This window comes from Panthera leo, chromosome A1, assembly GCF_018350215.1.
Source record: "Panthera leo isolate Ple1 chromosome A1, P.leo_Ple1_pat1.1, whole genome shotgun sequence".
Classification (NCBI taxonomy): Eukaryota; Metazoa; Chordata; class Mammalia; order Carnivora; family Felidae; genus Panthera; species Panthera leo.
Window position 1 is genome coordinate 219,313,212 of NC_056679.1, and position 20,818 is coordinate 219,334,029.

Genomic DNA, 20,818 nt, shown 5'->3' on the forward strand with positions numbered 1-20,818 from the left:
ATGTCCTCTCTAATGTCAAAGGTGTTAAGGTTCCCTGTACGTACTAACAAGGGAGTCCTTAGAGGAGACTGGAAGTAGGGTGGGGGAGGGGTTGAAAATCTGAAGACCAAAAATTAAGCTATATTAGAGTTTGGGGTAAAATATCTGTCCATTTGGGGGATCATTTATCATTTAAAAGCTTAAGGAGCATATGTTTGAGTAGACTTTATGCCTCTCTGTAAGTCCAGCTGCTTGGGGCTAGTAAGCTAGATGGAAATTCCATGAGATTCCAAGTTCTATAGCCCATGATGGAACAGCTTGGGAAATGAAATGAGAACCTTAAACTGAATCTATAACATCTGGTGGGCCTGAGAAGATGAACACATACCTGATTAAGAAGGAGTTTACATGACGGGAAGCAGGATTTCTGGAGGAAGTGATCCAGGAATCCCGTGAAAGTATCAATGATGGTAGCTGCATACCAACCAGCCACCCTGGAGGGTGCAGTGGTTCAAAAACATCAATTTGCTTTCTTGACTAGGGTCTGTAGTGCAGCAGCACGTTTCCCCACTTGGGAGCCTTCCAGATTTTGGGGGGGAACAAAAATGGGCAATTATTTACCACCACATTCGCTAGAGCCAGAGTGAAGGGGGATCTGCACCTCTATGCCCAGTCAGAGAGTTCCGTTACTCCCATATTGCCTGATGTAATAAGGGTCCACTCTTCTAATAGGTGTATCCCCTCTGGGGGGAACAGTAGTATCTGGATTTGTGACTGACTCTCTAGGAGGTGGCTCATGTGGGGCCTTGGAACTAGCACGCAATTCGGATAAGGAGTTTGCAATGTTCTTACAATGTGCTTCTGGTGCTTGCTGGCACGTGTGCACAAACACCCGGGATCACAACCGGCCCTATGAGTTGGCTGTATCTTGAGAGACTTCCCTTGAATCATGACATTATCGTTTTGTCATTGTCCAGACCAACTTGTGAGCCCACTGGCTACCACCCGGGGATCAGTAAAAAATGTGTTCTTTGGAATTTTATTTTTAGGGCTTGTTGCAGAGCCAAGCTCGCTGCCACCGATTCAGTCAGTTTTGTCAGATGGGCCAAGCCAGGAGGAGGCATCCTCAACTAGGGACATGCCACTAGCAGGACAAAATGATGCAGTCTGCCAGCAGGCTACATCGTGCAGGATGGTGGCACTGCTCTTGTTGAAGAATACTGACTCCCTTTCCACGTCAGCCAGTTGGCCTCCAGTTCTCCTGACTGCTAGAGGGGCCCCTTGTGGGAATACCCACCTCAATGTCAGTGGGCAAGAGGCTGAGCATGGGAGATGCTACATCCTCCTATTATCTAGAAAAGCCCTTGACACCAAATTAACTCTTTCCCGATGGCACCCCATTCCTTTTTAACAGTGAGACCTCAGTAGCCATGCTGAGGCTATTGGTTTGCATCCCTGACCCAAGGCGGTTGGGGACTTGTGTGAAGCAGTATGAACTGTGAGACTGATAGTGCCTCTGTCTGTAAAGAGTCCAGTGGGCTGTCAAACTTTGTTGTTTGAGTGATATGTACCTGGCTGCTATCTGGAGAAGGCGTTTCATCCAGAACCTCGTGGGCAACCAGATAGAACCATGTTTAGTCCCCATGAGGTGGAGTCACACCTGTGGCTCAACTCAGAAGTCTGAGCCCCGAGGGAGTCAAGGCAGGGCCTGCTGTAAGGCTTGCGCGGCCAGCTGCAAGGAAGTTTATTGAGGTTCTCACCAATGGAAAGACACTGATTTGCAACTAAAACCACAAGTAGACTTTAAAAAAAATGTTTATTAATTTATTTTGAGAGAGAGAGAGAACACAGGGGAGGGGCAGAGAGAGAATCACAAGCAGATTCTGCGCTGTCAGCACAGAGTCCAACGTGGGGCTTGAACTCAGGAGTGTTGAGATTATGACCGAAGCAGAAACCAAGAGTTGGATGATCAACCAACTGAGCCACCCAGGCACCCCAAGAGCATGAGTAGACTTAGGTGGAATGAGAAAATGTGTAATGTATTGCTTCTCAAAAGTGAAGAGATCTAACATGTGCTGTGCCCACCGCAAAGCTTGTGAGTTGATATTTTACAAGGAGGAGAACTTTGACGCCCTCAGGTGAATGCTAACCCCTTGAGGTCAGCTAACTTCAGTGGCTGCTCCTTTGATCTTACGCAGGACAGAGGCCCATCCTCTCTATTATAAATAGTGTTAGCAGCTGTAAGTCTGGGAGAGCATCCTCAGAAATCCCACAGAGTGGAATGTCTCCAGAAGCTAGCTTGACTTGAAGTCAGATTTTCCTCCCCAGCATGTCCCAATTGACCTCCCTGGAATTGGGGAGGCAAGATTTTAGGACTGGCCCCTAGGCCTTGAGAATGTAGAACTGGAACTTTGGCACATTGTTCTGCTGTCACACTGAGGAGTACCTACTCCTTCCATGGGCATTATAGATTTAGTAAGAAGCTTTATAACTTCCTCATAAGTTCTAGGGGAGCTGGCACTAGGTGTTTCAGCCATTTGTATTCAGCTATTAGACCTTGTGACACCAGGGATGGGACCTGTGATATTCATGCGGTCGGGATATGAGGTATGACAGCAAGGTATGCAGTGAGAGAGAGACCATGTGCCCCAGCCACTCTCGCCTTTGTCAGGGGCCCTGCCTTCCTGAGTAGTGAGGGTGTCCCAACCATACTGGTTAGAACTCAGAGTCTTGGTGGAGTTCCCAAACACAATGGCCAGGGAAGGGGAATCTCCCTCTCTGTCTTCTAAGAGCTCTGCCTGGCACCTTTTCACAGTAGCCCACGCTTGGGCTGGGGTTGGCATTCTCATGTCCTGGCATTAACTAGTGCACCAGGACCCTGCAAAAATCTTAGTCAATTCTCATAACAGACAGCAGCTGGGTTTGTGCTTAGAGTCAGGAAATATACCCAAGACCTAACAATGTTTTGGGAATTTTACTCCACAAGGTGTTAATAGGTGGAAAGCACATTCTTGGCCCCTCTAACTGGCTCCAATGATCACTACTCTGAGATTCAGGAGGATTCTTGTGCCGTTTTTCAGAACTTGTATTTGGGGATGAGAGTACAATGTAAAACCCTGCACAGTTGGTGCAAAGCAGCCAAAAATAGCACAACTGAAGGCCAGCAAGCACTGGATCCTTCTCATATAGAATTACCCACCTGGGAGCATCAGTCAGAAAACCATTTGCATCTGAAAGGCATTCTCTGGGGTCTATAGCAAATGTGACTCAATCTGCCCAGTTCTGTTGGTGAAACCAATCATTGTGACTTTGTTAAATTAGCATTTGTTGAGTAAAGTGTCCAATGGTGAGTCAGGGAACAACAAGGGAAAGTGAAATAAAGTTCAATTTACGGGTCCTGCAGGAGGTACACATTACACCTTGAGGGCCCATAAAAGGGTAAGAGAGGGTATAGGCAGGAGTGGCGCAGTACCTGGGGCACAGGCTTTTATCAGGGTCCACAGGGGAAGTGCTTTGTGGTTCCTGGTCTAAGGCCAGATTGGTCAATTTAGATTGAAGGAGTCAGGTCTTAGTAAGTTTATTAGATGTCCAGTACATGTTGACACAGAAAGGGAAGACCCTGGGAGGACGGAAAAATATTTATCACAAGGTAGTTGGGGGAGTCATATCAGGAACTTGCATGCACTTGTGCCTTATGGGAGAGGCTAATGTCGGTTCAAGTCCCCTGCAGACTGCTTGGTCACACAAACTGGTTGCCAAGGCAGCAGTATTATGGAGTAGTTTAAACTCTCAACAATGGAAGTCCTTGAATTCTCATCTCTTCTGTTTCAGGTCACTACACAATCCTTAGCCTGCAATTGTCTGTCGTGATTTGCAAGCATTCCGAATATGGTGCTTAATGGGAGGTAGATCTGGAAAAAGAAGAAGGAAGACACTGACATACTTTGCTTTACATATTGCTGGTAGCTAATTATCCATATGAGCTCCAGAACTGTCCCATTCTTACTCTGCCATATGGCATCGGCTGTGCTTGCTTGTCTTAGTGAGCCAACAGTAGGGTAAGATGCCTCTTGTCAACTTGCAAAGAAACAACAATACAGGTAATATCATTTCTCCAGCCGGTTCTGTCATAATGTGTGCCCTCTTGTCTTCTCCCACACAAGGGCAGTGGCTGCTCCAGTGTTGGGCTCTATTCCTTCCATTCCTCCCACATAGGCTTCTCATATATTCTCACAAAGTTATCAGCATTCAGTGGTATTATTAACGCCAGTTCCATCAATCTCACATTCTGTCATGGGAGCTGATATGTGTTTTTCCTTTGGTCAAAGCTTGCTCGTTGGCTTAAGTCTTTCTTAACATTCTACCATCTTATATCTTGGTTCATAGTGTCTCAATTATTTTAAAAAAGTGTATTTGAAATTATAGGGAAAGAACAAGATTAAAGGAAACGTTAGTTAATACTTGCTCTTTTGTTTTTTGCCGATGGAGAGAAAAAAGAAGCAAAGGCATATTTACTTACCAAGGTTTTAAGTGTGTTTTTGATTTAGACTGTAATTATTTAGAATATTTAGGACAAGGAAGAAAAAAAACCCACATTATTCTGTTATAATAAAGAGAAAGAAACTCCTTGCTTTTTTGAAAATAATAATGTACAAACCAAATTTATCTCCTTAAAATAATCTGCATGAATCACCAACATATTAAAAATAAGCTTTACCTAGGTGTGGAGAAATAATGACTATAATATATAAATATATAAACATGCTTTTTAAGATGTAGTTGAATATATTGATATTCACATAAACTTTTCAACATGTGGTTGAATGAAGAAGATCAGGCTTTAAAATGTACTAAAATATATATTGAATTCTCTTGTTCATTTTTAACTATCTTTTTAACATTTACTGATGTATTCTGGGAGACATATTACCTATGTTACATATACACACACACCTGTATATATGTAGACACTTTCATACCAAAATATATATATATATATATATATATATATGCATATCCTCTTATATTGCTGTTATGTGTATACATATAAAACTGTTTTATAACTACTTGTAATTATATATTTATATAATTATATAGATATCATAATGTGGTTTTATATATAATAATTCCTTATCACAGTTTTTTGGTATAGATCAGTAGTCACGAATTAAAATATCTTGCTTTCAGGTGGACTGTTTTCTTTTTTAATAAGGTGTGTTCTACGTATAGGACTTTGGGAGGGGGGCTCGCCAAATATGTGAAATATGTAATCTTCACCCCAGTTAACCTGTAGAACATTTTCATCACTGCTGTATACTTATCAGGTCATATGCCAGTGAATCCATACTCCCCAGTCCTCCAGTACAAAACACATTTCTGACTTCTGTCACCATTACTTAGTTCTGCCTGTCTAGAGTTTAATATAAATGGAATCGTGCAATATGTATCATCTTGTGAGTGGCCTCTTTCCCTTACCACAAAATTTTGAAATTCATTCCTGTCACTGCATGCATCAGTTGGTCCATTTTATTACTAGATATGAACTGCATGAATGCCTCAGTTTCTTTACCCATTAATGGATAAAGACATTACTGGATATTAATGTCATTTTTCCCTTTTGATTACAATGAATGAAGCTTTTATGAATATTCTCTTGGGAGTAACTTCTGAGTCATATATTTAGTGGGTTGGAATTGATAGGTCATACACAGTAAAGGTCTTGTTTATAAGAAACTGCCGAACTATGTTCTGAAGTGACTGTAACATCTTATAGTCCCAGAAGAAATGTATCTGAAATTCAACAGCACCCATACTCACTAACATTTGATAATATCAGGCTTTAATATTAGTCATGAAAGTGAAGTACTTTTTCGTGGTGGTTTTAATTTGCATCCCTCATGAGCACCCTTTCATGGGATTCAGAAGTCTCTTGCACATTTTATAAACTGTAGTCCTTATTATTGAATTGTTAGATATATGCATACATATACACACATGCAAACACAGATATAGATAATTCTGGATACAAGTTTTGACAACCTCACATCTATTTAGTTTTCTGCCAATTTTTGGATTACCTTTTCATTTTATTAGTATGTATTTTGAGGAGTAGAAATGTATAAATTTTATAAAGTCTAGTTTATCCATGATTTATTCCATATTTAATAATCTTAGTATTTTTAAAAGAAATCTTGACCTACTTAGAGGTTGCAAAGATATCATCCTAAGTTTACTTCTGAAGCTTTATAGTTTGAACTCTTATATTCAGTTCAATTATCCTTTTCAATTTAATTTTTATCAATCATTTGAGGTAGGGACATTGATTCATTTCCCCTCATGCACATTTTCAGTTGTTTTAGAACATTTATTGAAGAGAAAAGCCTTTCCCCAGTTAATTACCATGGTGCTTGAATTAAAATTTAATTGATTACATCTGTTTATGTCTATTTCTGGACTCTCTATGATGTTCTATTGATCTATTTGCCCACCACTGCATTTTCCTAATTATTTATACTAACTATGGTATTAAAATTAAGTAGTGTAAGTCTTCTGTTTTGGTCCTCTGCATTTGTGTGTCCATTTTAAAATCAATTTATCAATTTCTATAAGAAAGCCTCTTGGATTATTTACAGGGATGGACCTTGAATTTGTATATTATTTTTGAGAGGACTTGTGTATTAACAGTATTTACATTGTGTATTAACAGTATTTAAATCCTTTAAATTTATGACATAAACTATCTCTCCATTTATCTAGACCTTCTTTAATTTCTCTCTGCTCTATTTTAAAATTTTCATTCTAGTGGGCTTACCGTTATTATATATACATATATATGAATTTTAAAAATTATTGTGAATGGTGGTGTTTTTAAATGGTAATTTCCAATAGTTTACTAGTATACTAAAATATAATCAAGTCATTCAGATTGATTTGAACCCTATGATCTTGCTAAATTCATTTATTAGTAATCTTAGAGCTTTTCCTGATTAACTAGTATTTTATATAAAAACAATCATGTTTTCTGCAAAACAAATTTTTTTTTCTTCTGTTCTTGTCAGAACTAATTTTTTTCTTTCCTTTTTGCATTGGCTAAGAACTCCAGCACAATACTGAATAGTAGTGAGAGCAGACAGACATCCTTGCTTTGTTCTCAATCAGCTTAATTTGTAGTCTGTTTACTAAGTATTATGTTAGCTATAGATTTTTCATGGAATATTTTATCATGTTAAAGATGTTTACTTCTATAACTAAGTCACTGAAGGTGTTTATTATGACTCGTTTTTAGATTTTGTTAAATGCCTTTTCTACATCTATTAAGATGATCATATCGATTTTATTCTTTATTCTCTTAATGAGGTAAGTTACACCGATTGATTTTGAGTGTTGAACACATTATTCTAAGTTATTTACAGTTATCAACTCATTAAATCCTCATACCATCTCAGTGAAAGAGGTACTGTTAATTTACCCAAGGTCACTGAGATAATAATTTGTAAAAATAAGATTTGACACTGTAAATTTCACACCTGAATCTATGCTGTAACCACTACTGTATTTAACAATCTTTTCTAATCAGTCAAATGCATACCATCATTTTTTACTCTCATAGAAAATACATACAATTCAAATCTATATTACAATAAATTTGTGTAAGCATTCTGAAATTTCAAATGATGCAACAGCTCTTTCTAAAATCTCCTCTAGGTTTGAGTATTTGGGGACTCTCTAGGCCCTCCTCTATTACCTCTTAAGCAAGAAAAAACAAATGTTTCGTCTTGGCAGATATCCTTGTTTCTGTCAGTGTCACTTGGTGTAATGACGAGGAAAACAATAATATTTAAAGACTCGCTGTCAGTTTGGCAAGCATTTAAACATGTGAATACATTTTTAAAATTTAATGATGATAATTTTTTCAATGTGAAAAGTTAAAAATTGTAACAAGTTAGCCCTCCTGAACACTTTCACTGAATTTTTTAGTTCCTCGGGCCAGTTATCTACTGCAGTATGTGAACTCATTTTTTTCTTTTCGATAATAGTAATGTCAAAAATTGCACAAGATTAGAAAAAGTATATATAAAATTGAAACAAATAACTACATTTGTATTTACATACTAGATGAAATAATGTTTTAAGTTCTTCTTATATTAATCTTAACCATTAAGGGATATTAACTGCATTAAAATGCAGTAATTTTAATTGTTTTTAAAGTATAGTTACAAGATATTTATTTCTGTAATAAATGATACTTGACTTTCTGTAGGATGCTATTTCAAAGTATAATAATATGCATTATTTTATTTGATCTCTAATTATTCCTATAACTGGTAGATTCTGTTTCATACTTATTATACTAACCATATTTCAAAGGCACTGCCTTCTACTGATTTTGAAGTTTTATTCCCCTACAGATTCCTTTTCCCAAGTAATTTTTATCAATCCTTAATCCTTAACGATGAATTGCAAATCAACTGATTCTTGGACATCACTACGTGCTGGTCTCAACTCCTTAAGAATTTTGTTCAAAGGTCATGGTTTCAAAGACGGGATAAAACTGTGACCAGTCCCCTCCTCCAGTCAAATTCCCGACCCCTGATGATTTCTGCCATCTCTGCAGCTGTTTCTAACAGGAAGCACCCTGTGTGAGGGCACTGTGCTGTTGTTCCCAGTCTGCCAAATACTGCTTCAGTGTTGAGGGTAGGAAGTCTCTCTTCCCATGTGGTGCTCAGACAGGCCCTTTGTGCCAAAATAGATCAGGGCCCCCACATGAGAAACTCTAAGCAACCTATAATTTAATTCATTTGTATGCAGCCATAGACTAGTGTGGCTGAGTCCAGAAAGAAGATGTAAGTGAACTATAATATATATTCCATAAAACATGCTTTCCTCAATTACTCAGGTGTGGTATTTGGCATGAGTTACCATCATATACCATAACCTTTCTCAGGTAAGTTGACCCTTACAAGGACATTTGCCCTCTTTTCCTAGATTTCGTTTCATTTGGGATCTATTTAATATATGCTTAAAAAAATAAGTTTTCTGGTAGAATAGAGAAAAAAATGCCTAGTTTTATATGCAGATTGTGAGAATTTCATTAAAAAAAATATAACTGGGCTCCATTTAAATAGTGTATAAGAGTCCTCCTAGCAAGCAAAAGTGGTAAAAGCCTGATCCAAAATGGCATCGCTACTTTAGAAGACATTTTGGTCTTTCCTTATAAAATAAATTTACTTTTACCATCCTGAAATCATGCACTGGGTATTGATCCAAGTGTGCTGAAACATATGTCCATACAAAAACCCCAAATTGCCAAAACTTGTAAACAAGTAAGATGTCCTTCAGTAGATGGATGTATAAGTAAGTATGGCTCAGCACTAAAAAGAAATGAACCATCATGTCATGAAAAAACACAGACAATCTCTAAATGCACACTACTAAGGGAAAGAAGCCAATGTGAAAAGGCTGCATAACATATGATTCCAACTATATGACATTCTGGAGAAGACAAAACGATGGAGGTGTATAAAGGTCAGTGGATGCCAGGGATTGCGATAGAAAGGAAAGGCTGAATAGGTGGACAACAGAGGACTTTTTGTGTGGTCAAAGTATTCTGTATGACACTATAATGGTGAATACTTGTCATTAGACCTTTGTCACAACCCATAGAATGTACAAAACCAGGAGTTGACTCAATGTAATCTAAGGATCTGGGGCAATTATGATGTGCCAGTGTAGTGTTATTGATTATAACAAATGTCCCATTCTAGTCAGGGGGTACAGATAGTGGGGAGAGGCTGTCCTGTGTGGGACAGAAGGGTAAATGGGAATTCTGTACTCCACTCAATTTTGTTGTAAACTTAAAACTTCTTTAAAAAATAAAGTCTATTTCTTTAAAGTGCTAAAGCCATTTCAGCCAGAGAAGGTATCTTATCTGAATCAAATACACATTAAGTGGTGGCTCAGCATGTGAGGTGTCTGATAGACCAAACTCTCAGCAGTACCGTATCATCACTGGAAATGTAACAAGGTAGAGACAATGGATTTTGCTAGTATTTTGTAGAATGAAATACTACACATACTAGGTTAAATCACATAACATTGGCAAAATCTGACATTTTTGACCAAGAAAACACTATTAATTTTATATGGCTCAATCTGACACTGGAAAGTTAACTCTGATTTGTATTTTCTACTGGAGGGTGAAGCACCAATGCGATTTCTTAGGTAGGTGCTGAATAAGAAGAGTCAAAAAAAGGGTGTGTCCAGTGGACTGTTATATGTTTTTCTGAGGAAGTTTGTTGTTGTTGTTGTTTTTGTTGTTGTTGTCTTTTCTTCAAGAAGTGTATGAGAAACCTAAAGACAGGATGAAATACTTAGAAAACAAGAGGGAAGGTGAGTTTTAGTAATGGTACCAAGAGTCCACTTGCTCAACATTTAGTATCCATAATCAATATGTATTGAAGAAATATCTGGAGACTATCTTTCTGAAGAAGCATCCATGTGTGTACACTAGTGTGATTAGATGTTTCAGTTGAGATCTATGCAAAATCAAGGATTTAGAAAGAGATTTAGAAAGGATTTAGAAAGATTCATTGGAAAATGAGATCAGATTTGCATTTTATGAAAAAAATTATCTGTTGTGAAATAAATCCATTATGGGGCACATTAAACAAGGCTATGACCACCAAAATGAATACAATGGGCCAGTCAGGAAACAGTAGATGTATAAACAAACAGTGGTAGTGAAAAATAGACAGTGAAGGAAAATTTGAAAACATTTAATATAAAGTATTAGAAGAAAAAAAAAACAGTTACAACAAACAGATTATGAAAACCTTACTGGATAGTTTAAATGGAGGAAATAGGATTAAAGAGGAAATGAAGACTAAAGTTTTGTGTAGGGAGAGTGAGGGAATATTGCCATTCCCTGAGGAAAGGAAACAAAGAAATAAACACATTTTCAAATAACGACATCTTTATTAAAGCAACAAATTATGTAAAAAAAAGAGTACAGTGTTCAGGGTATTGAAAGATAAATATGGGTTTACAACATGAACAAGAGGTAAAACACTGGAAAAAAATAATAAAGTGAGAAATATATATACTCTGTCTGTCACTTAACATTCAATGAAAGGTAGTTCACAGGTAAGAATAAACCTATAGATGTCTAACAAAACAACAAAAAATGACGTCATTTTACAGAAATACTGAAGGGAGTTCTAACATTTGGAACATAGACATGTTCACATCTCAAACCTGAAGAAACCATGACCCAGAGCATGTACAGCATATAATTACTGCAAAAGTAGGAGTGGCATTAGAGTGTGCCAAGCTAAGTCAATGCTCGTAAGATGGAGCGATGGCCTTGGAAACATTTGTTGTCAAGGTTACTAATGGCGGAGATACATTTGGAATGGCTAGACCATTTGAGTTCTTCCCATTTTGCTCAGAACTCACTGTAGTGGTACTTGATCTAGAGCTGGAGCAGTGTCATTCCTGAGAATGAAGAGATTAGAGAAATGTTCTTAGAAGCTAATTATGCCCAGAAGGGGATGAACAGTTCATATCCAGAGGACATGACCTTGGCACATACTTCTCAGTAGGAGCAGTACATGCTGTCCATCTTGTATAACATCTAGGAACAGACTACAGCAAATTAGAACTAGAATAGGATTTCCAAGTATTACTACTACGACTACTGCTGCTACTATTAATAATAATGATAGTGATTAAACAAAAGTCACCCAATATTAGAAAAAAAAAACCTTTATAATGAGACTAAAGCAACAAAGTAAAATGATACAATTAAACAAGAAACATGAGAAACAGAAGATTTTAGAAAAGATATAATAAAGAATCTTCAAAGATATGTATTTGGATATTACCTATCTAAAAAAGATTCAACCTATGAATTTGTAGATTAAATTTTTATTTTAGAATCATGTAAATTATGATTATAGCATATCGTCTGTTTAAACTATTTGTCTTCTTTTAAAGCAGACATTTGTAAAATCCTTTTATAAAGTAGTTGCCTTTACTTTATAGTTTTTTGAAGCCTCTTTTCAGTTAGAAACATGTCTAAGCATTTTGAAAATAATGTGCATTGCATAAGGAAGAAATGGACCTCTTTTGGAATATAATATCAAGACATCCAATAAATCTTGAATTTGAACTTTTATTTTCTTTTAAGACTGCATATCTTTAGTTAAAATGAACAAAATCTTATAGCTCTTGCCACAGAGTTTTTAATGTGAAGTTGTCCAAAGGTGTAAGAATGGAATTAAGTTTTATATTGGCACCTAAATTCTGTCTTTATTGACTGAGAATATAAAGTCCACATTCCAGCTTGCATGTGCATTCCAACTTGATTATATTAATTTCTCTCTTGCTACGTGTAAGTTTCTTGAGAATAGGTACCATTTTTTAATTTAAGTTTTCTTCACAGAAATTGTATAAAGGACCTTTGTATAGTAGACATTCCAACAATGTCTTATGAATAAATAGAAAAATATATTGTTTACAAACTTCCTTAAAATATTTTCTGGGTGAACAATACAACATCTTCTACAAATGAGTCTTTAAGAGAGTAATTACAACATTACTGTGTTAATTTGTTACACAAAACCAATTTTTTAAAGAAATAGTGTTCTAATCCCATCAACTGTAAAACCAGTGCCAATTGGAAAGTGTTCAGGAAGCAGGCCACTTCAACATTTTCAAAGAGAAAATAGCAGAAAATTTCTTCTTTCTCACACTACTCTTTCTCGTCTTAATTCTTTCCACATATGTGAAGATATCAAGGAAGGTTTTTTTCTTTTCTTTTTTTTTTTTCTTTTTCTTTTTTTTTTTTTGTTGTTAATTACTAGGAGATTGTCTGACACCTAGTGGGCACTCAGTAAATGTTTGTTGAATTATTACAAGAAAGAAAGTTGAGAAATACAAGAGAGAAAGAAATGAGGGCAACATCATTATGTAAAGCATCTTAAAATGCCTTAAACTATAGATGTGATAGGGAGAAAGGGCTGGCATCTTAGAAACTTCCTGGAGGCACTCTTTGAGAACACTCTAGAGGCTAAAACAAATCTGAATTTTTAAAACTAAGAGAAGATTCAGAATAAGACACACTAATCCAAATATGCACATTCATTTTAAGACTAGGATACATTTATAGAAAAAATATATATTTAGGATTGAATAAAATAACCTCATTATAATTTGTGATTTATCCACATAACTTAATGATTCAATATAATAAAGAAAATGTAAAGTTTTGATTGAACAGAATATATTTTATATTTCACAGACTGTTATTGAGTTAGTAATTCTATGTTTATTTAGAGGCTTAAAATTAAGAATATTTACACTACACAAAGAATTAGTAAAAGAATAGTGAATAAAGAAGTTAACATTTCACCTAGAACACATTAGGTAAGGGTAACTAGAACAATAAAGTTCTAACATTAGAATATGCTGTATTTAAAAATATCCTTGGGGTGCCTGGGTGGCTCAGTCGGTTAAGCGTCCGACTTCGGCTCAGGTCATGATCTCACGGTCCGTGAGTTCGAGCCCGCGTCAGGCTCTGTGCTGACAGCTCAGAGCCTGGAGCCTGCTTCAGATTCTGTGTCTCCCTCTCTCTCTGACCCTCCCCCGTTCATGCTCTGTCTCTCTCTGTCTCAAAAATAAATAAACATGAAAAAAAAAATTAAAAAAAAAATATCCTTTTAGGGGTGCCTGGGTGGCTCAGTCGGTTAAGCTGTGACTGGATCTTAGCTGAGGTCATGACCTCATGGTTCATAGGTTCATTCGAGCCCCACATTGGGCTCTGAGCTTCCAGCCTGGAGCCTGCTTGGAATTCTCTCTCCCTCTCTCGGCCCCATCCTCACTCGTGCTCTCTCTCTTTCTCAAAATAAATAAAGAAACTTAAAAAAATTAAAAAATAAAAAAATCCTTTTATCTACGAATGTATATTTTCTATGCTTCTTTAAAGTTGAGGGTTATAAATAAAGTCATCTGTGCATTTCCATTATTTACTACAATGGAATGATTATTTTTTACAAAAGTTAGTGAGCATTCTATTTCCCTTTCTGGAATGTTATATGCTAGTATTACTCAAATTTAAGGTCTTTATAAAAGATAATCCTATGTATTTACCCCTTGTGCTGCTCAAAGTTGCTGCTAATCCATTGATTTTTTGGCCTGAAAACCATATACAGATGCAAAAATGAATCACAAAGTGACTCTAACTGAGAAAAGAGATGTTGTGGTCAGTCATTCATGTGTGCACCAGGTATGTGAACTGCCAAGCACAATTTCACTGGACACCTATGTGCCCCTAAAAGAATCTGACCTGTTTGTGATATGTCCAATGCTGCAAAGACAGACAGAATTTCAGGGCCTTGAAAGTGAATACATACTTTGGAAAAAAATCAGAATATAACATATAAATCCACACCTGTTCTTCCTTCCAAATAAATTAATATTCATTACAGTTTGAGCAGAGTATGTACTTCTAAAGTTACTATAATTAACTAAATTTTAGTTAATACAATTTGAACAATTTTTGATTATAAAATTTTAAGTTGTAGTACAATGTTATATAACTACATCAAAATATTAGAGAGCCACCTTATTTTCCTGAATTAAAAAATAAATAAAGTATTATATTTATTATTTTATTTTATTATTTATTTTAATTCAGGAAAATAATTCCTGGGCTAGATGCCAAAAAAAAAAAAAAAAAAGAAAAGTACAAAAGACTAGTTTGTTTGCCCATTTCGGTATGAAAGGAAATTAATATATAGATATAGGAATGATATATAATTTGGGGTCAGCATTGAGACAGACCAAACAGAGATATGAATGAGCTCAGGGACAACATTTTACTTTATAGTTATAGTTACACATTATATGACAGTCAACCTATTATCTCATACTTATGCTGACTATTTAAAAGGATCCATAAGTACATCGCAATATTTTATACTCCTGATCAACCATATGCATACTTATATTAATAGAATGAGGAGGCCAATATTTATTCATTCAGTGGTGGCTTATTGTCCAGTGCTGAGGACCAAGCACTCTGTGAGCTGCTAAGCTGGGTCAGACATGGGTCCCCATCTCCAGGAGGTTGCTGTGGAGTGTGACAGCACTAACAAAGCTGTGCCCTATAAAGGCACAAGGAAAGATGACTAAGTGTGCCTGGAAACTCAGAAGACTTCACAAGGAAGACACTAGTCTATCTCAAACTTGAAGGAGGAGTTGGGTGCTGTGTGTGGATAAATGTGGAAAGACATTTCACGCAGCAGAGATGATATTTGGAAAGGAAGGAGGCCAAGGAACAATGCTTTTTTTTTCCATCCAAGATTTTTTTTTTTTTTTTTTTTTCACTCAGGGAGGTAACAGGTTGATCTTCGCAGGACTCAAACTTACCTGATTCAAAACAGACCATTTCTTCATCCCCACCATCGACCCTTTTTGGAATCACTGTACCAGTCACTTAATCATTAAAAATAAACCACAGGAAATAATTTTACTCTCCTTCTGCTTCCTCATTTCCCGCACATAGTCATAGTTTTCACATGGATCCCTTCTTTCCCATATCTACTCCTATTAGGACATGGGACAGCTGATGGGTGACACATTCTGAATATGAAGTCATATAACCAGGGGTTTGAATGCCAGTTCCAGCTTCAACTATCACTACATCTCCGACATGTTATCCACTACATGTTATACCACTACATCTTCACATGTTATCACCTGAGTGTGCTAAACCTTGGTTTCATTAGCCCTATTGCGACGGTTCATCTTATGTGTCGCCTTGGCAAGGCTATGTGCTCAGTTGTTTGGTCAAACACCAGCCTGGATATTTCTGTGAAGTTACACATATTTTTAGATATGATTAACATTCACAATCAGTAGATACTGAGTAAAGCCTATTATCCTCCATAATGTGAAGGCTGACCAGTTAAAGGCTTTAGGAGCAAAAATTGAGGTTTCTGGAAGGAGAAGGAATTCTGCCAGAAGATTGTAACATAGAAATTCTGTCTGCGTTTCTAGCCTGCCACCTACCCTGCAGATTTTAGAGTTTCTAGCCCCCACAATCACGGGAGTTAATTCCTTAAAATAAGTTTCTCTCTACCTCTTTGCCTCCCTGTCTGTATCTCTGTCCTCTGTTTGTCTCTTTTTATCTCTCTCTCTCTCTCTCTCTCTTTCTCTGTGTGTGTGTGTGTGTGTGTGTGTCTAAAATATTGGTTCTGTTTATCTGGTATGGGGTACAAAATTATTTTAGATAATATTTTTGTTTTATTATCAGTATTATTATTCTGTTTTATTCTGTAGACAGAATGGATGAAATACTCCATAAAGAGATTTCCTAGCCTGCAGTGTTTTCCCCTACCACTGAGTTCTCTCCACAGCTGCTGGAATGATCTTCCTATGGAATGAAGCCCTACTAATCATAGTAGCAATAAGAATAATAACAGTATTGATAGTTGAAATTTGAGTACAACTCAGCACTATGTTCACCACATAAATTTTATTATTTTATTTAAACCTGAAAAACCCATAAATGGTACATACGTGTGTACATATTCGTCCACACATTTCAAATATGAAAACCAGGACTTACAGCTATCGAGTAATTTGTCCAAGGTGAAGCAGCTGTTAGGGTGTGGAAGGAGAATGTAAGTCACATTCTGCCTTGTCCCATCACCCACCATTTAACCATACTTCATTCGGTGTCCCTTTCAAATTTAACATTTAGAAGTTCCCCCCCCTGCCCCCGCCCAGCTAAGCCACCTGCCCCATACATACCCTTCCTTTTCTTCAAATAATATTTTTCTCCCTCTGCTTGAAAAATCCATGAACATTAAGATATCTGGGGTTTTTTTTTTGGTGCCTTTCCCCTATTTCCTACCATACATCTGGCAAACTGTTCCAAATACTGTAGGACTCTGATTAAAAGCAGCTTTTTCTGGGAAAGCTTCCCCAACAGCCAATCTACCTGAAGATGGGGTGTGTCTTCCTCTTCCTCTGTGTTACCAAAGTGACACACATGTACCTCTGTTATAGTATTTCTTATATTCTACCTTGGCTATTTTCACCTACTCCTTTAGAATCTGTAATACATAAAGTCAATACAAGGACGTGACCTATTTAGTTTTCTATTCAATTACCTACCTGAGTATCGGACACTTAGAATGCATAGTTGAGACATGAATGCACAAATGAAGTAAGTTTGGGAACAGATGAGGTAAAAGAAAAAAAAAAAAAGTCTTGCTTTTTTAAATGCCAGCAATGTAGTGATTAAAATTAAATTTTAATAAATTATTTTGAGTATATAGGCTAAGAATGTTGATAATAAGAATTATGTTAGGCAATGTGAAATACAATATAATTTCTTAATTTAATTACATCTGAAGGGTTTTATATCTTCCTGAATTTACAGATTTTGAAAAATAAAAAAAAAAAGAACTATTTAATGACTTAAATTGATTAGATATTCTGGAACTTTGGAAATCCACAGGATAAGTATACAAATTTCTACTTAGCTTTGTATCTTTGACCCAGGAGTCAAAAAGGAAAAAAAATGAAAATTTCTAACTTCAGGCAAAAATAAGCATCCCACTAATTATTATGAGTCAATTATATTACATAAGCATGAAATTCTGATAGCAATGAACTACATTATGCATGCCTAATGATTCCAAAAATGGAAATGGATTTGCACAAATACAAGGACTCTATAGCAGTTATAAAAGAAAATACAAAAATAGATTGCTATCAAACAGAACATCAGCATGTAAAGTGTGACAACTGACTACCTCTTCATGTGGTACAAATTAAAAATCTCTTACATGTGAAAAAACACAAGGATGTTTTAGTATGAATGCACATAGTGATTTGAGATTATTCAGGCAAATAAACTTCTAATTTCCTTTTAACTCCAAGTGATTAGTTAAAACATAAATGCATGGAACAACTAATAATAAAGGAAAGTTCTCTGAGGTGTTGTCAAGAGTGTGCTTCTTTTCTTTAAGTTTTAATTTAAAAAAAATCCCAGATTCAGTCTCTGAAATTTTGCTTTCGTCCCTTGTTAGGCTTAAGGACATACCATGTCCTGAATATGTCTCAGTTTTCTCATCTGTAATATGAAGATGAGAATAATTCTTTTCAGATCTCACAGAGCTGACATAAATGTCGAATATATTAATCCCTATGAAAGTACTTTGAAATGATAAAATACAATGTTGACATTGCTATTATCAACATTTATATTTCTATGATTTTTGACCAAAAGAGATGTGAAATGACCCCAGAGCATAAAGTATAAGGGATGGGGAAATCAAGCAGATAAAATCATTTAGTGACTGTTCCTGGAAAATGTGTTTCTAAACCTGGATCTACAAGTATAATCCATGCTAAATTTTTAGACTAGTACTGTAGAAAGTATACTTGGGGGGAATTTTTTTTTTTTTTAAGTTGAGTAAGTCGCTTTCTGCCCCTGGACACTGCTGAGGAAGCATCATTAAAGTCTCCCCTCCCACCACCCTCATATCTAGGTCTGTCTCCCAAAGGGCCTGAACAGCTGTGGAAGCTTTTCATCGGAGGTTTGAGCTTTGAAACAACTGATGAGAATCTGAGGAGCCATTTTGGGCAATGGGGAATGCTTACAGATTGTGTGGGGATGAGAGAGCCAAACACCAAACTCTACAGAGGCTTAGGGTCAGTCACGTATGCCCCTGTGGAGGGGGTGGATGCAGCCATGAATGCAAGGCCATGCAAAGTGGATGGAAGAGGTGTGGAACCAAAGAGAAGAGAATAATTTCAAGAGAAGATTCTCAAAGACCTCATGCCCACTTAACTGTGAAAAATATTTGTGTTGGTGGCATTAAAGAAGACACTGAAGAACACGTCTAAGAGACTATTTTGAACACTATGGGAAAATTGAAGTGATTGAAATCATGACTGACCAAGGCAGTGGCAAAAGGAGAAGCTTGTCTTTTGTAATATTTGATGACCATGACTCTGTAGACAAGACTGTCATTCAGAAATACCATCCTACGAATGGCCACGACTGTGAAGTAAGGAGAGCTCTATCTGAGCAAGAGATGGCTAGTGTTTCATGCAGCCAAAGAGGTCCAAGTGGTTCTGGAAACTTTAGTGGTGGTCGTGGAGGTGGTTTTGGTGGGAATGACAACTTTGGTCATGAAGGAAACTTCAGTGGGCGAGGTGTCTTTGGTGGCAGTTGGGGTGGTGGTAGAAATGGTGGCATTGGGAATGGCTACAATGAATTTGGTAATGATGGAAGCAACTTCGGAGGTGGTGGAAGCTATAATGATTTTGGCAACTGCAACATTCAGTCTTCAAATTTTGGACTCATGAAAGGAGGAAATTTGGAGGCAGAAGTTCTGACCGTTATGGTGGTGGAGGCCACTACTCTGCCAAACCATGAAACCAAGGTGGCTATGGCTATTTCAGCAGCAGCAGTAGCTATGGCAGTGTCAGAAGGTTTTAATTACTGCCAGGAAACAAAGCTTAGCAGGAGAGGAGAGCCAGAGAAGTGACAGGGAAGCTGCAGGTTACAACAGATTTGTGAACTCAGACAGGCACAGTGGTGGCAGGGCCTAGCTGCTACAAAGACATGTTTTAGACAATACTCATGTGTATGGGCAAAAAACACGAGGACTGTATTTGTGACTAATTGTATAACAGGTTATTTTAGTTTCTGTTCTGTGGAAAGTGTAAAGCATTCCAACAAAGGGTTTTAATGAATTTTTTTTCGCACCCATGCTGTTGATTGCTAAATGTAATCATCTGATTATGATGCTGAATAAATGTTTTTTTGTTTTTTTTTTTTTTTTTTTTTTTTTTAATGTGCTGTGTAAAGTTAGTCCACTCTAAAGCCATCTTGGTGAACTACACCAACAGTATGAAGTTAGGATTCCTTCAGGGTGATGCCAGGTTCCAGCTGACATGTATTTGCAACCCGCTTGGGCACAGAAGCCATTGTCTCCACAAACATTGGTGTGGTTGAACTGACAGTTAATGTGTTGTGACCTAGAGTTCACCATTAAAAGGGTCACCCAAGCAAAGTCCTGGAATTTATTTGGTTGTTAATATGATTGTTGGCATATCCTATGCAATATGTCTAAATTGAATTTATGGTATCAGATAAAGCTATAGCTTGGATTAAAGCTTGTGTATCATCCATTATTATGTGTTATGAATAAATGATTTAATATTCTTTTAAAAAAAATAAAGAAGAGTAAGTCATGAACTTCTCAGATTGGCTGATGTAGTCCAATAATAACTAAAGGACTGCATAAAGCTAAGGTGAAACTGAAGCAGTTCATTTTCAAGGCATCTGATAAGGGAGTAAGACTCAGAGACAGAGTGCAAGCCATGAGTGTTGGAGAAAGTCAAGGTCTAAATTCAAGCCTTCTTACCAACTTCAGACACAAGAGCTGGGATTGAGTTTGAGGTCTCAGATGATTCCTGAATAAAGCTGGAGAATGAAAGCACTAAGAAGTAGTTTTTCCTGACATTTTCATTCAGGTTTTTAAAGCACAGACCTATTTATTGAAGGTGAAGAAATAAAGAACTATTTCCTTCAAGTAATCTGTCCATTTCTCCACACTTTTTTTTCATATGCAAGTGATTCTTAAAAATAATCCAGTGGCCTTTGGGAGGCATACGGTTTGGAGTATGTGGGGTAGTGGCTTCTCTTGTACCATTGTATGACTGCCATTGTACCACCCACCCTGGGCATCTGGGAGGAGAAAGACTTGACCTTCATCTGTATGATCTGAAGAAACAGGATGCTATGCACTAAATT

General features: G+C 36.8%; 1 pseudogene; it reads left to right on the forward strand.

Annotated features, from left to right (window-relative positions):
- Positions 1–1,544: 1,544 nt before the first annotated feature.
- On the forward strand, positions 1,545–19,570 carry LOC122198648 (annotated as a pseudogene).
- Positions 19,571–20,818: the final 1,248 nt, after the last annotated feature.